The sequence below is a fragment of the Amyelois transitella genome, chromosome 17 (assembly GCF_032362555.1).
Source record: "Amyelois transitella isolate CPQ chromosome 17, ilAmyTran1.1, whole genome shotgun sequence".
In the NCBI taxonomy this organism is placed as follows: domain Eukaryota; kingdom Metazoa; phylum Arthropoda; class Insecta; order Lepidoptera; family Pyralidae; genus Amyelois; species Amyelois transitella.
In genome coordinates this window covers 4,499,114-4,514,571 of record NC_083520.1, presented here as the reverse complement: position 1 = coordinate 4,514,571, position 15,458 = coordinate 4,499,114, and the positions used below count along the sequence as shown (strand labels likewise).

Genomic DNA, 15,458 nt, shown 5'->3' with positions numbered 1-15,458 from the left:
ATAGCTGAACGTGGCCATTCAGTCTTTTCAAGACTGTTGGCTCTGTCTACCCCGCAAGGGATATAGACGTGACGGTATGTATGTATGTATGTATGTTACTTCAATAAACAAGATTTGTAATAGGTAGCCGTAAGTAATCTATTGTGTAGTCTGTCTAACTGATTGATTGATTGATGATTGTTTGAGAATTGTTTTAAATTTATACATTAAAATTAAATTTAAATATATGTAATATTATATTAGCTCATATAATCTTTAATTGCGAGGTATAAATAGAACTTTTAAATTGTCTAAGTCAACATGTGAAATAAGGGTTAAAAAGATAAATACCTAAAAACTATAGGCCCGATTACGAAAAATATTTATATAGTTGGTAAAACATCGTTAATTAATAAAATAATAAATAAGTATTTAAATTATAAATTTATACGTAAAGCAACGCATGTAATTTCAGCAGATTATGCGTTTAAACGAAGTAGAACATTGTTATTTTCATATGGCATGGACCAAACACCAACTTTCAGGCATCGTACAAAACAAGAGCGATTTCCTGGCGTGTTTTTGTGACAAGTGCACTACCGTAAATTGTACAGTAAAATGCAAGCCATGCCAAAGAATGTCATTACATTTTGCCATGCAATCAGGCGTTACGTCTTTCCGGTGTGTCCAGTACTAATGATTTTAAATAAATCACGTCCAATAATTGAAAATACCAATTTAAAACATTAATGCACTATCAATATTGATATTGTTTCTCCTTCATCTATTAATTTGTGACTGGGAGTTTAAATACATGCATGTTTCTAAAATACTGCGTGAGATTTTAAGTATCGCCATCTAGCGGTGAGTAGCGCAAATATCAAGTATGTTATTTTAAATTTCACAATGAAGAAAAAGATGGCGTGCCAAATGAAATTAAATTGAATTTGATCAACAAAAAATAAAACCAGTAAAGACGTCAAAAGTAAGTTAAAACTACTAAAGTAAAATAAGAATATTTTTTATGGCTTGTGTTTTTTACATAATGTATTTTCTACACTATATAAAAAGAACAAGTATTTAATTAAAAAATATTTTATAACGTTCTATTCTAATGCCTAATCACTATTTTTGTACTATTGTAAATTAAAGAAGGAATTTCCTTCACCAGCATGTGACCATTTCTAATTAAAGATTTATTGCACAAGTTTTGTATGGGCAACGAAGACACGTCGTAAATTCGCCGTTACTTTCGTACCCATCCTTTTTGGTAAAGATTTAATTATTTTATATATTCATTTTACATATGAAATTTTGCATTTAGAAGGGAGGTTAAACTACATACTGTTAGTTTTAGTTTCCGTTTGTTATAGGACAAAAGTGCACTAAAATTATTGCAAAAAAGTAATCAAAGTATTGTACCGGAATAAAGTTTTACTATTTAGTTATAACGGCAACAGGTAGACGCTTGAAATAATCACAAAATATTTTCGTATTTAACGTTACTGTGAATAAGGACGGTACGAAATACTTTGTGCGCGAATCCGACTCGCACTTGGCCAGTTTTTTCGATTCGCAAAAGAAACACTCGAGAATGCTTCGTCATCATTAGTCCCTATTTAATTATTACGTGTCAAAATAATACCGGTAACTGAACAGGAAAACCTCAGTATGAGGCATACCTAGTGAGGTTAATTTGTTAATACACGGTAAAGTGTCAAACTGTCAACATGAGTCTTATTTCAATATCGAACGCTTTGATAAATAGCTGTGATCATTACTTGAAAAATTATTGTCACTGAGACGTGGAAGGAAGTTTTAAGACAAATGCTGGGTTAAGAAAAAAGTAACTAATGATTGTGACGATGTATAGAGTAAGTTCCATATGTAACCGTTATAGGTACATAACTCTGTAGTTCGCCCAGAGCAGCCTTTTTCTACATCCACTAGTTTTTCCATTTATCTTTATCAGCCAGTTGGAGTTTTTATACGTGCTCTCTGATTAGCATTCAATTGATAACAACATACATTCATATAAATCACGTATCCCTTGCGGGGATGACAGAGCCGACAGTCTCGAAAAGTCTAATAGGCCACGTTTGCCAAGCTGTTTGTATTCCAATAGTAAAAGTCGCAAGTTTATAAGCCTATCCCTTAGTCGTGTTTTACGACATTTATGGAAAAGAAATAGAGTGGTCCTATTCTATTTTCTATTGGTGCCGGGAACCACATGGCAATTGATAACAAGAGTAAATCAATTATTCATTGATTAAAAAGAAAACTAAGTAACGTATCATCTTTTCCTATCTCCTGGCATGCAGGAGAATATCGTAGAAATATGTTTTTGGTATGACCTCTTTAAATGTCGTAACTACCATATACAATTCGACTCATTTGAACACAGCACCCCGACAATTGTATTACGCGTGTAAGCAACCGGTTGTAGGTGTGTGTTGATATAAAAAAAATGTTGTCTAGCTGCAAAACATTTACAGTACAGAAATGGAGTGATCTATTCTATCACTAATTAGGCTTTAGACCTGGCATTCGTGTACGTAGAAATATTCAGAAATAAATTGAATGAAATGAAACCAAACAAAATAATATATATTTTTTTTTGTCTTATTTTTCTTTTTTATCTCTGTGTCGAAAAGTGGTTTCCGCGTTTATTTATTACAAATAAAAATACAAAATCCTTTTCGCTTTATCTATCTATACTAATATTATAAAGCTGTAGAGTTTGTTTGTTTGAACGCGCTAATTTCAGGAACTACTGGTCCGAATTGAAAAATTCTTTTTGCGTCGAATAGACCATTTATTGAGGAAGGCTTTGGGTTAGAAAACATCATGCTGCAACTATAAGGAGCAAAGAAATAATGGAAAATGTGGAAAAAAAGACGGGGAACATTATTAATCCTTGAGGGCTTCAATTATGCCCAAAATAACTATTCAACGCGGACGAAGTCACGGGCACAGCTAGTGTATTATAATATTAGTAGACATTTAAGTAGAGCAGTAAGAAAAGCAAGTAATAAACACAATTTCAAAACCATCAGAAGAAATAACATCAGAAGAAACGACCGATAAAGTACCTAATTAATGTGTGCAGCGGTGATAATGAAACACCTACTAAAACTTGGACTGCCCAGCTTGTACATTTACCTTGAGTAAAATACATAGTTACATAATATACCTACAGGTATATTATCTCGCGAATTGCAATTTTCTATCTAAATCTCTTCCTATTTAGGTCTAAAGCGAACAAGTAATAAAGGTACCTATACTTATGTCTGTCTTCACATTTTTATAATTTACGTTTTCTACTAATTTGATAATTGCCTTGCATATTTATTGACAAAATACATTTTTATATAAGGTATGCTTAATAAAGCACTTTTATTTATATTAGACGACATAAATAATCTGAAAGGCGTAAACATCATCAGGTCATGCAGATTAACGGTGCCTTTTAAATTATTTCTTCTGTCTACTAATTAATAAAGAATAAAGACATGATTTATGTACAAAACATAGCAACGTTTCTAACGGTGCTAATAACCTTGGGATTTTTCTTTTGATTTGAATCTCAATTCCATCTTTAAAAATACCTACATGCTGAACGTGGTCTTAGTCTTTTCTCTGTCTACACTGTAAGGAATACAAACATGATTTAACTCTGAACATGATACAGCAACATGCCATGGGGCTTTACCTCTGTTCTGTGTTCTAGTCATGTCACGTTATCATTATCGGAGGCATGCGTGGAAACAGGTTTTGTTTAGGCAATGCCTACGTTTTGATGAGATTCTGAACATGGGCGCGCTCAGACTGTTTTGCTGCACCATTTTATTAATCTTCTTCTTCTCATATTGGAGATAGCACTTGTTGGTAGAATTAGGTGGAGCGTAAAGTTATTTTTTTTATTTGTTGGTATGTTTACTTATGCACCAAAATTAAGCCCAGCGCGTTAAAATAGAAACTTCAGATTTAATTGCCCGTGCTCAAATCGTAAAAAAAAACTATGATCAGATAAAAAAATTACGCTCTAAATAAAAAATTAAGTTTCTTTAAAAATAACCTTTACCTTAACAGTATTTAAGATTAATATCAATATTATTTATCAGATTTTCGAAGTATTCTTTAAATAAATTCAAGTAGTACTACATACTGTGCCAATGAATGGAAATTTTTGGACAGGAATATTGACGTTGGCTTGATAAGATAAAAGTGATATAAGATCAAATCGTGCCGTAATAAAATCGATCTATCATTACATGAGATTTATCATTATGTGTTTTATTAGTATCTTCATATTTATCTGTAGCATGGCGAACCATTAACTAGCAAGGAAAGAACATAACAGGTGTTTGTCAGCTGATTCTCTTCCCGTTTGTAAAGTCAAAGGCAATAGTAAGGATTTTGCTTTTGGCACTGGGCTACCAACCGGTCACTATTTTCTTTTTTTAAGAGATTTTTTCCAATAACAAAGAAAATATAATGATATTCGATATTGATATTTGTATCTATAATGATTGATAAAATATAAATATATTTTATCAGTACAGAAAAAATAGGCCAATCATATATTATTAATAAATATATATTTAGAAATATATATATATTACCTATGTAGATTTCACTACAGATTTTTAAAATCATTGGCGTTCAGAGTTCAATACTCGAGAGCATTAAACTTAAAGAAGGTGTATTCTGTACCTTAAAAAAAAATCAATAAGCAAAAATATAATTTAAAATTAAATCAGGGAAGCGAAATCACAAAGTGTGGTCGATGACGGTGCTAACTGTGTAATAAAGACAAGATTGCAATTGGCCAAAGTCCAACAGTTAAGGATGACTGTCTGCATGCTATTTTAGTCCACAGTATCTTAAAGAGTTGATGGGTTTGTTTATATCCGAATAAAATTTTATATCAATTTTATACTTATTTGATTCCTAAATATGTATACGTCTGGAGGTGACATTTCGATACTATCAAAAATGTTATATGTAAAACAGTTTACAGATAACTAATTTAAAAATAATCTGAATATTATCGACATAACGTATAAATAATACATAAATGTATATACATATATCACTACTGACGGACTGAGACCTTTATCAACATACAAACCAACCACCAAGGAGATTTGAAATTCCCGAAATTCCCTCGAGAACGGGATTTTTCTTATCAGTCTGCAATTTGAAGCTTATTATTATTTGAATTTAAGGTTCTTTTTTTATAATTTCTATACATAATTAAACACCCTTAGGTCAAGACTACACTTAACCTAGGCTTGCATGAAAAGAGTTGTGAATGTAGCTGCAGCAAGTATTCAGGGATTAATGGCATTTTTAGTGTTTAAATTAAACTGCTTATGAATGTTTAAAATGTCATCTTACAAAAACAACTAGATCGAATTAAATGATAATTGGCACAGATAAACAAAACCTTCAGGAGTAACATGTGCTATTTTTCAAAGCAAAATCCCACGCGAACTCTGATAAGTATAATTAAAACTTTGTGCAAGATTACAATTGCAATGTTTCTCATACAAAATGTCAACGCATGACTAAATAAAGCTAAAAATAACCATGCAGGCCAGGGATGGGCACAGATAACTGGCCTAACTAGATGTAACTGGCCACATTTGTAACTCGCGTCCAAATATAGAACGCGTATAGAGGCGTATTATAATGTAAAACTCCGTTTGCCATCTGTTGAATTGTCGCAATGGCCACATGAACGTAGTGGTTGCTGTTCCATTTGCAATATTCTTGTTTATTTTTAAACGTGGAACAGAATGATAAAATCGAGAAAAGAAAAGTAAGGTTATGTTTTTGTTTATAGTTTTGTGGCGAAAAAGCTTTTAAACAGCTGGACCAAAATTTATACATTTTTCTCACATTTGACTTGCAATGTGAAAAATATATAGATACCTAAGTAATGTACCCGCCTAATAAGTAGACCCCAGAATGAGACACTTCCGGGATGCGCAGTAGCAATCTTTCATATAAAAAAATCTTTTGCGCAACGTCCATAGAGTAGAATTTTGTTCAACTTTTGTGCCGGGCACTTTACTATTTTAATTGTACCATATTTTGAATAGTTTAATTATTCCTGGTTGGATTTTTCAATACATTATATCAATGATTAAAAAAGTTTATCTTGCAGATATGGCTGGTAGTTTGTCATAAATTATATCATGATACCAAAGTCTGCAGTTTTAAAAATAAAACTTATTAAAAATAAATTTTATCGCATTCAGTTGAACGGTAATAAACATAATATTGCTTAGTGAATGTTATGAGACGAACTTAATAATGTTGACAAGATGAAAATATTGAAAACCTAGATTATTGAAGTACTTATCGCTACAATCGTTTACAACGGCAAGAAAATTACCACGGCACAATTATGTACTGAAGATTAGACTTCTTGTTATGTCGGAATTCTTGAATTTATAATTTTGAAGATTAATCTTAATCTGTATCAACTGACTTTCATAATAAAAAGTCATGTAATGTAGTTTACCTGTAGTCTTGTTCAATTAATCCATGATTTGTATTGATTAAAGACAGATAAGTAAAAACATTACTGAACCATGAGAGTACAAACATTACTTGTTTGTGACACCGGAGGTCCCGGGTTCGAATCCTGGCCAGGGCATTATAAGAAACGATCTTCTTCTAATTGGCTTGGGTCTTGGGTGTTTATTTATATAAGTACTTATCATAAATTTTAATATCATTGGGTAAGCATCTCGTAACACAAGTCTTGAACTTACGTCGAGACTAACTGAATCTGTGTAATCTATTCCGTATATATTGAAATTAATAAATGAAATTGTTTGTAAATAAGCCTTTTTAAACAACAGAGCAGAGATAAACAAGAACACAGGATATATCACATTAATTTTCGTTCTGAATAGTCATATGGGAGGGAAATAAAAATGTAGTTGTAAAATATACAGGGATTATACATATACAGGGATATATTACCTTCTGTAGAACTATAGAACGAAACATTTTTTAATTTCAAGATAACCACTTTTATTTCGTTAGCAGTGCTAAAAGTTAAAAGAATGTAAATTACGAGTAATACCGAACTGCGTCATATTATCACACGCATTAACCTTATCTATTTTATACTTGCATGTGGGACAAAATTTAAATACTTATCTTGGTACATTCTGCGTGGCTTCTCATTTTACTGATGCAAATTAGGTGCAATCAAGGTTCTACATGTCACCTGTTATATCTACTACATAACTCATTCGTTTAACGGCTGTTTTATTCACGTCGTCCATATTATGCAGCGTAGCATTCCTAAAGTAATTACACGTTCAAATTTAAACTGTTGAACGAATAATTATGACTTTGCGTTATGAATAGACGAACTAACGAACGAAACGATAGTTCGCGAATCTATTCGACAATTACCTACCAACAATTTTGAAGATGCATTCTATGAATTCCATAGTTCAGTTCGTTATAATTTTGAGTAGATACTTAAGTAACAAAAAATACAATGATTAAATGATTTATCAAATACAATTAACTTGGGATTATTCTTGTAGGCGATGGGCTGATGGCAATCTGTTCCTATTTGAATCTTACTTCCATTATTTGGTCATTTGCCATTATCAGTCTTTTCAAGACTGTTGGCCCTGCCGGACCCCGATAAACGGACATAGACGTCACTATACGTATTTTAAAAAGAAACTTTTCTTGTACTGAAATGTCGGAGAATGTACTAACGTAGATTGCAACCTTTTTTTTTAAATTTAATATCAAGTGGCAATGACAAAGATGAGATGGCAAGAAGAAACCATCTGTGACCGTCATTGGCAGTTTCCTCGTTTTCATTTCATTAATTACACAAACCGTTCAGCTGAACGTGGCCTTCGAGTATTGTGACTATTGGCTCTTTTACTCCCAGAGGGAAAAGACGTGACAACTGACGTGTTTTTGTATTAAGTATACAAACTGGTCGGTTTCTGGGAGCAGAGTTTAGTTATACATGGGTACTTTATACTGTTTTTATACATTATACACTACACATACATAAGATCTGGCCTTATTCCTTGCAGAGATAGATATTTCCACTCGCCACAATCTCTGCATACTTCTTTCGCTTCATCCACATTCACAACTTTCTTCAAGCAAGATGTCGGTTTAGGGTACTCTTAACATGACCATTTGCCAGAAACCACTTTTTTCTTTATTATTTTATTACCCGTCTCTTAGCTACAGTTTTATTTAGCTCAGTTAGAGAATTTCGCCCTTGCCCTAGTAAATTGGTCACAATATGTCTTTCTATCATTTCTCATGTGGGTTGTTTGTTACTGGTTATGTGTTCGTATTATACGGGTCTGCTAATCAAGAAATTACGACAAATATTACTGCTGTTTTGATCATCTGAGTGGTTTCTGATGAGTAGAATAGAATTAAAAATGTTTTCATGAATAAATAATATCAAACTAAAAAACTTAGTAAACAACAACACACACATACACAAACTTACACTATATTCGTATGAGTGATATGATATTTTTGTATCTTATTTATACTTGTTTTGTTTTTTTAAGTAACAATCTGTTTATCCCAAGCAGTTTAAAGTTGAATCTTTAAAACAAAAATCTCCTATTTGCATTAAGTTTCAATATATTTGACTGCAATGTTTCAAGTGCTGTTGAATATTTATTAAATAATAAAAAAAATAAAAAACAAAACAGTAAACCGATTATTTGGTTTGACCTTTTACATTGCAGAGATCAGACAACAGTTGCTCTGCTTTGTTTGCAAGATTTAACATTTTGTTCTATTTGTGGCGTATTAAAACGTCGCCACATAACTATATATCGACACTAAATTTACGCAGCAATGACAGAGAATATTATCGAGACTGCTATGACGTCAAATGGATTCTCAAAGTAAACGGAAAATGAAACTGTGACACAGGTGAGATGATTTCCACGAGGTTCCCAAACAAACTTGCCAGACTAACAGACAAGGTTATGCAAACTGGAGGCGACAAGGACCTTCTGTTCGTACGTAAGGGATTAAAACATTAAAGAGGCATGCCAAAAAGTGGTTCTTATAATATGCACTGATTTATGTAATGTTATTGCTGGTTAAGATTGATGAGAAACAAGGAGTTGAATCTATTTTAAGAGAGTAGCAAGTATCAGATACTGAATTTTATAATATTCCAGAATCTTCTATATACATCTTTAATAAAAGAGGTAGGTAATGTGAACTTGGGCTTTGACTAACCTTTGTTGCGTTGATAGAGAAATGTCGTTTTTAACTTGAGAACTTACTAGGTACTAGAACAGCGGTGTCCATAAAAAATACAAAAGTAAATTTGAGTTACATAGCACGAAATATTTTAATTGGAATTGCAATACACACAGGATTACTACTATGAGATCGTTTAGAAGTCCGTAACAGAAACAATATGAATGATCAAAAATATTGTCATAACCTGTTAACAACTTTTTACATATTTTTGTACTTAAACTTAGTTTCAAAATAAGGTATAATTAGCAAAATGACCTGGTGTGTAATAAAAAAAATATATTTTCCTTATTTATTCAGTTGATTTTAAAAATGAGAGAGTGCCCTCAATTGTTATTACTTTGCGAAAATTAAAAGCAAATAAACGAAAGAGCGCGTTTACCGTGAAACTTAGCATGTATTAAAGATTTCGTATTGCAATTCCATTAAAAATTCTGCAGAAGCCCATTTACAAGTGAATAAATTAATGAATAACAGTTTTATTTGTCAGTCTCAATTTTTATAACTTCATAACCAACAGTAGCGGTTTTTGACTTTCGATTTAACTGGTGAAAATAAAGTATAGGTAAATAATGTAATTGGTCGCCGAGGTTAAAACGTTTCAGTATCTACCTACTTACGTACTTAATGACAACATTTATTTGAATACGTTATAAAAAAATATTATAAACTGGAAAACTCGTTTTTGGGTACTTTTGATGCATTATTTTTTTATTTTGTTCTTTAGTCGTCTGCAACAAGAAGATGGAATGGTCATATTTTAATATTCCGGAAGCCACACAAATTTTAAACATATTTATTACTATTTCAGATTTAATACAAAAATCTTCAAAGGAAATTGCCAGATAGCCAAAAGTAACAGATAATAACTCAATGTTAGTTTATTGGCGCTTTGCCCATTTTGTACGTGTAGGTATGTATACTTGTGGGGTGATGACATACAAAATTATGGTCAGTACTTACCTTATTCCTGTACAAAATTTTCCGACTCATCAAAATATTAAGAAGCCGTTTTTTGGGTTACATCCCAAATATTCAATAGGAACCAATAATTCGTGAACTAGTTTTAGAAGTAAACAAAATAGGATCATATCGAAGTTTATACGATGTGAACAATATGTATTGGCCTCGATAGTGCAGACTAGAAAGGAAAGGTAGGATTAAAAGGCAGCAAAATCTGATTTCCAACCACACAAACTAGTCCTGCTAAGGTATCGTTCATTCATATTAATGAAGGTTTTACCAGTAACGTGGGGCATAGTACTTAATACAAAGTAGGGGAGAATCCATCTGAATGACAATTTTGGCAATACGCACTCGCACACTATGTAAATGTAAATGCTTTGTGAAAAGTCGCCATGAACACAGGACGTGCAAAAAATTTGTGTTAGCATTTGTAGTGTGTCAATTTAAGTATGTACGTTGCCTGAATTATAAGGAATTAATAGAAAGTTTCGAATTATTTTTGTTAAGTCTGAATTCTATTAACTGTCGAACTGAGATACATCTCAAGTCTGTAATATGAACAATTCAGTGGGTAGTGTCTTAGGTCACACAGATCTGTGTGGTTGATTCTTATATTTATTACCTATCATTTATATTTTTATCGTATCACGTTAACCTTTCTTAATAGCTCTAGCATTAAACAGCATCTCACTTTCATAGCCAACGACGATATCAGGAAAATCCTGAATTTTATCTGCAACGAACCAATTTAAGAAAAAATGATCAAGATCACGAGACAATTCAAGCAGAAGATTAAACTATCAAGTGATAACTATCCGTAGATTTAGATTAATAACGTCATCTCACATATAAGTATATACCTATATGTATATTGACACACGATAAAAATATGGGTATAAATTTTTCGCGATACTCGCAAATTATGCGTGTTTTAACATAATTAAAATTTTGTATACAAACTTTTATTTCTTCAGATATTTGTAATTCGATACACGACAATACTTTGAATGCCTGCTATAACTCCCCAGTCACGTGTCTTGTCTTGCTTAACTAAGAAATACTTCACAAATGCATACTTGCATTATTCATACGACTCGTAGAACCATTGCTTAGTAAAATTTTAACATTTTCAGCAATAAAATATGTATGTAAAATAACTGTGTGCTAATGTAATAAGCGCTTTGTCTACTTAATAGATAAAAAGCTAAATAAATAAACAAGAAGATAAGAATATTTTCATCTCAAAACAAACCTTGACGAAGACTCCGAGTCTATTTAAACTAGTCAGATGAAGATCAGAAGAACCTAAGAAAATCATTTTTGTAGCCGTTATTTGTGGCGATGACCTTTAGGAAAAATCTACTAAACGTAAATATTATGAACATGAACAAACACCTATCTATTATAAGTACCTACCTACTTATTAACTAACTAGTTATTTACACACAATTTGTCTTATTAACACTGTTTATAGTTAATTTTCCAAAGTAATGTTGCAAAATACTGAGTATAAATAATGATAAAGCGTTAAACTAGAATTTTTATCTTATTTAGTATAAATGAGCGAATGTTAAACCCGTCAACAGAACAGTCTTTCGCTGTCTGTACCTACATTAAAAATTTAAATGTATAATTTTATTATTACTTAATCTAATAATATCTAAAATAATAAAAAAAAATAATTTAAAAAAATAATGAATGACTTTCTTTTGAAATTGGAATGGAAATTTTAATAACCATCTCTCAATAACATTTGCTAGAATTCGCATGTATGACGTCAAGATAATTTGAGTTCTTATCGATTGATCACATAGCTACCAAAAATATCTAATAAAAATTTGCAACAGTCATTTGCTTTATTAAATCTATTCAATAATATTATCTTTAACCAATATTTTTTATCTATTCTGTTTTGTTCAAGATTGCAGGACCTTGAATATTTCTGTCGCTAAATTTATAAATGTCATGTCAAAATAACGCGCTTTGTAATACGTTTTGTTATCACTGATAGCACTTTTATCGAATTTGCGTTTATGGGTTTTCAGTGTTTTAAATATGTTAAAAGTAGGTAGAGCTAAATGTAGGTAGGTACAAGTTTTTTTTTTACATTATATTTAAGTATGTAGCTACTTTATAAATCGGTTGATCATTTTTGTTGTATTACCATTTGATTTGAAAAACAACTAGAAAATAGTACCAAAATATAAAAAAAAACAAGATATATACTACTATTAAAAACGAGATTTTATTATTATTGTAGTTAAGGTATTCGTACTAAGAGCCAGTAAGGCATTCATGCTGTTCAAGCATGAAGCGTGAACGAATGGGGGAAGTAAGATACCAACGATGCTGAATGAGTAAACATCATAATAAGTAGTTACCAAAAGGTAACATTAGGGCTTAAACCGCGAAGCTGTTGATAAACCGCCATTACTGCCGAGCTATTTATAGAATCCGCACAGAGATCACGTCTTTGTCTACGATAATATAAACGAGTAATAATATCAAACCAGGCACCGAGCGAATATAGCCTCAAGCTATTACATAACCTAAAACATGTAAACATGAACACAACTAACTTACCGAATACATCGCGACTCGAATTCCACATTTTTAGTATAGTCATTATCGCACTTTTTATTTAAACACTTGAGGTTATAAGGTCTACAAACGAACAGTCACGTCATTTTGACAGATGACGTGTGTCATTGCCACAAGCTTGATTCGGGACGCGGGGTGTTATCCCGCGATTGTATCACCAAACAGCATAGTTTAGGGAATTGTTGTTTAACTTGTCTCGTACTGCGGCCAATGAACGGCGCAAGCCGATGCGCCAAGGTCACAGGAGACAGATCTGAACCGGCGTGTTGCAAGCTAGAGGGCAGCACGGGCGCGAGCGGAATATACGAGCTACTAGGTTGCCGCTCGTACGGCAACTAACTAAACTTGCTTCGCCGTGATCATCCGATAAGCGGTATATGGTATAAATAAAAATGCGCTGTATTGAATATGAATGAATTCACCGTCGACTGCACGTCACTTGTTGCATTATACCTACAATTGAATAATTTAAAGAAGGCAAATCATTTTACAGTAAATTTTTATATTACATTACTATATGCCTAATTGAGGCAAACATTTTATTAATTAAGGTTGTGTGTTTTTAAATTTCATTCTATTAAATTTTACTTGCCTATATTTATTACGTATTAAGCTGATACTTATCACCGAGAAACATTCTTCTTGCCTTTGTTTATGTACTCAATTATTGTGCTAAGTTATTGAGTTAAAATTAATATCAGTAAGTAATAAACTAAGTTAAGCATATATGCAAACAACATGTCCCTAATTAAGTAGGTTACAGTATAAATGTAGACTTATCATGTTTATTTATTTAAATTAACGTCTTTGAATACATATAGATAAATTTATTTCAATCCCTTTTTCTTATTTAGCATATTTTCAAATTCTTGGGTCCGCTAAAAGCAAGGCAGGATGTAAGTGATATTTGACTGTAAAAAAGATTTCACAAACTTTTACGACCGATGGTTTGATACTGAAATTAAACACCAGTATACCTTAGGCATTTACATAAAAAGATAAATATCTTATTTTACTAAAAAATAAATAGTGGCAAATAAGATACTAGCTATTATCGAAATGTAAGGTCTCCATCATTTTAGGGTTAACACTTTCGTAATACACTTGTTTTGTTAGACAAAAATAACCGGATCATTCCAAAAATACAAATGTTGATGGTGCTACATTGGCGTGGGGATACGTCTTTGACTGACCGATTATCAGAAAGGCGGAACATATTTTTCCGTAAAAAGGTCACAGCTGACTTGTCTTCTTAACCGCTTCGGCATATAAATAAAAACTGCTTTTTTATAAAAATAACTATTTTATAGCTTGTTTATAAATATCTTCCCGAGCATATTGTGAAAGCTTATCAACGGAAAGCCTTATTAGCTTGACATTCTTCATATAGGTAGACTAGTAACACCAAGGTACTGTGATATCAATTTCATCAAAAAGTTATGGTAAGCTCTCAAGTCTTTATAACTATTGGCTTTATCGTTTTTTTTATTTGCACTAAATAGGAATAAATGATGCAAATACGTCTAAAATGTGGTAGATCGTTACCTACGTCGACCCGTTTTTATCTGCAAAGAATATTGATGCCATGAAATAATTATTATTTGTTTGGATAAATATCCCTAATTACACGCACAGTTCATTTTTTTTTGGTTGATGTAATTTTTTTTTATTTCGAAGCTCTATCCATCAATTCTGTGTTCCAGCTAATAAATTAGATTCTATTAAGAAAGAATCTATTATGATAATTATAATAAGTTGTTATAAACAACAATCATCACATTTTAGTTCATGGTGAAGTCCATTAGAATTGCGTGATACACGAATACTGTTCTAGATTTGTGATACCGTGATGGACTATTTTAACTGCAACATTGTCATTCCATCATGAATCTGTGTCCTCGGAAATGTGATGTCATCGTTATCTGGTCTTAGCTTTGCTGGCTTTATATTCAGCTTATAAGTGACATATCTGTGTAATTAATTTATCCAACCTTTGTCTACCGTAAAAGCGAAATGCGAAATCTGGTCTATAAACTTCGATCAGCTATAAACAATATTGTTTATAGTACGTCAATGTCTATAAAGTAGGCTCACAGGCCGGATAGTATTAGGTATGGAATATACCATATTTCTGTGAGTTGGCTTCATCTTACGATTAAAGCAATCGTGTACATTTCCTGCCGCCCGTGTCTTTGTACCTACCTGTACATCATAGGTGTTCTAGTTACTAAGATGAACTAATCATTGTGTTACCCAAGTTAAAAGCTATAGGTACAACAAAGTTTTATCAAAATCCGTCCGCTTTTTCCAAATATTAGCTTGTCATACGCATACATAACAAACAGAGTATATTTAATTTAAGCACCTGTGTTTATAACAAGAGAAGCAAAGTATGCAGAGGTCGTGGCAAGTGAAAAGATGTAGTCTCTGCCGGGGTAGGCCGCAGGTCCGGGAAAAAGGCGTTTTATTTACTCGTTTCCATCCATTACTAACACGGATTATAACTATTGAACTCTTTTTTGGTGCTTTTTATTCTTGTAGCTCGGAATAACATTTACAATAAGCGATGTGATTCTATATTATATTCTAGGGATATGAACACTTAGAAA

General features: G+C 32.1%; 1 protein-coding gene across 1 annotated transcript in view; it reads right to left on the bottom strand.

The window, feature by feature from the left end:
- Window positions 1-13,194, bottom strand: part of LOC106143406 (cGMP-dependent protein kinase, isozyme 2 forms cD4/T1/T3A/T3B) — an 85,993-nt gene extending 72,799 nt beyond the window's left edge. The window contains exon 1 of the mRNA XM_013345471.2: window positions 12,832-13,194. The gene's annotated coding sequence lies outside the window, so the exon portion shown is untranslated. The remainder of the gene's footprint in view (window positions 1-12,831) is intronic.
- Window positions 13,195-15,458: the final 2,264 nt, after the last annotated feature.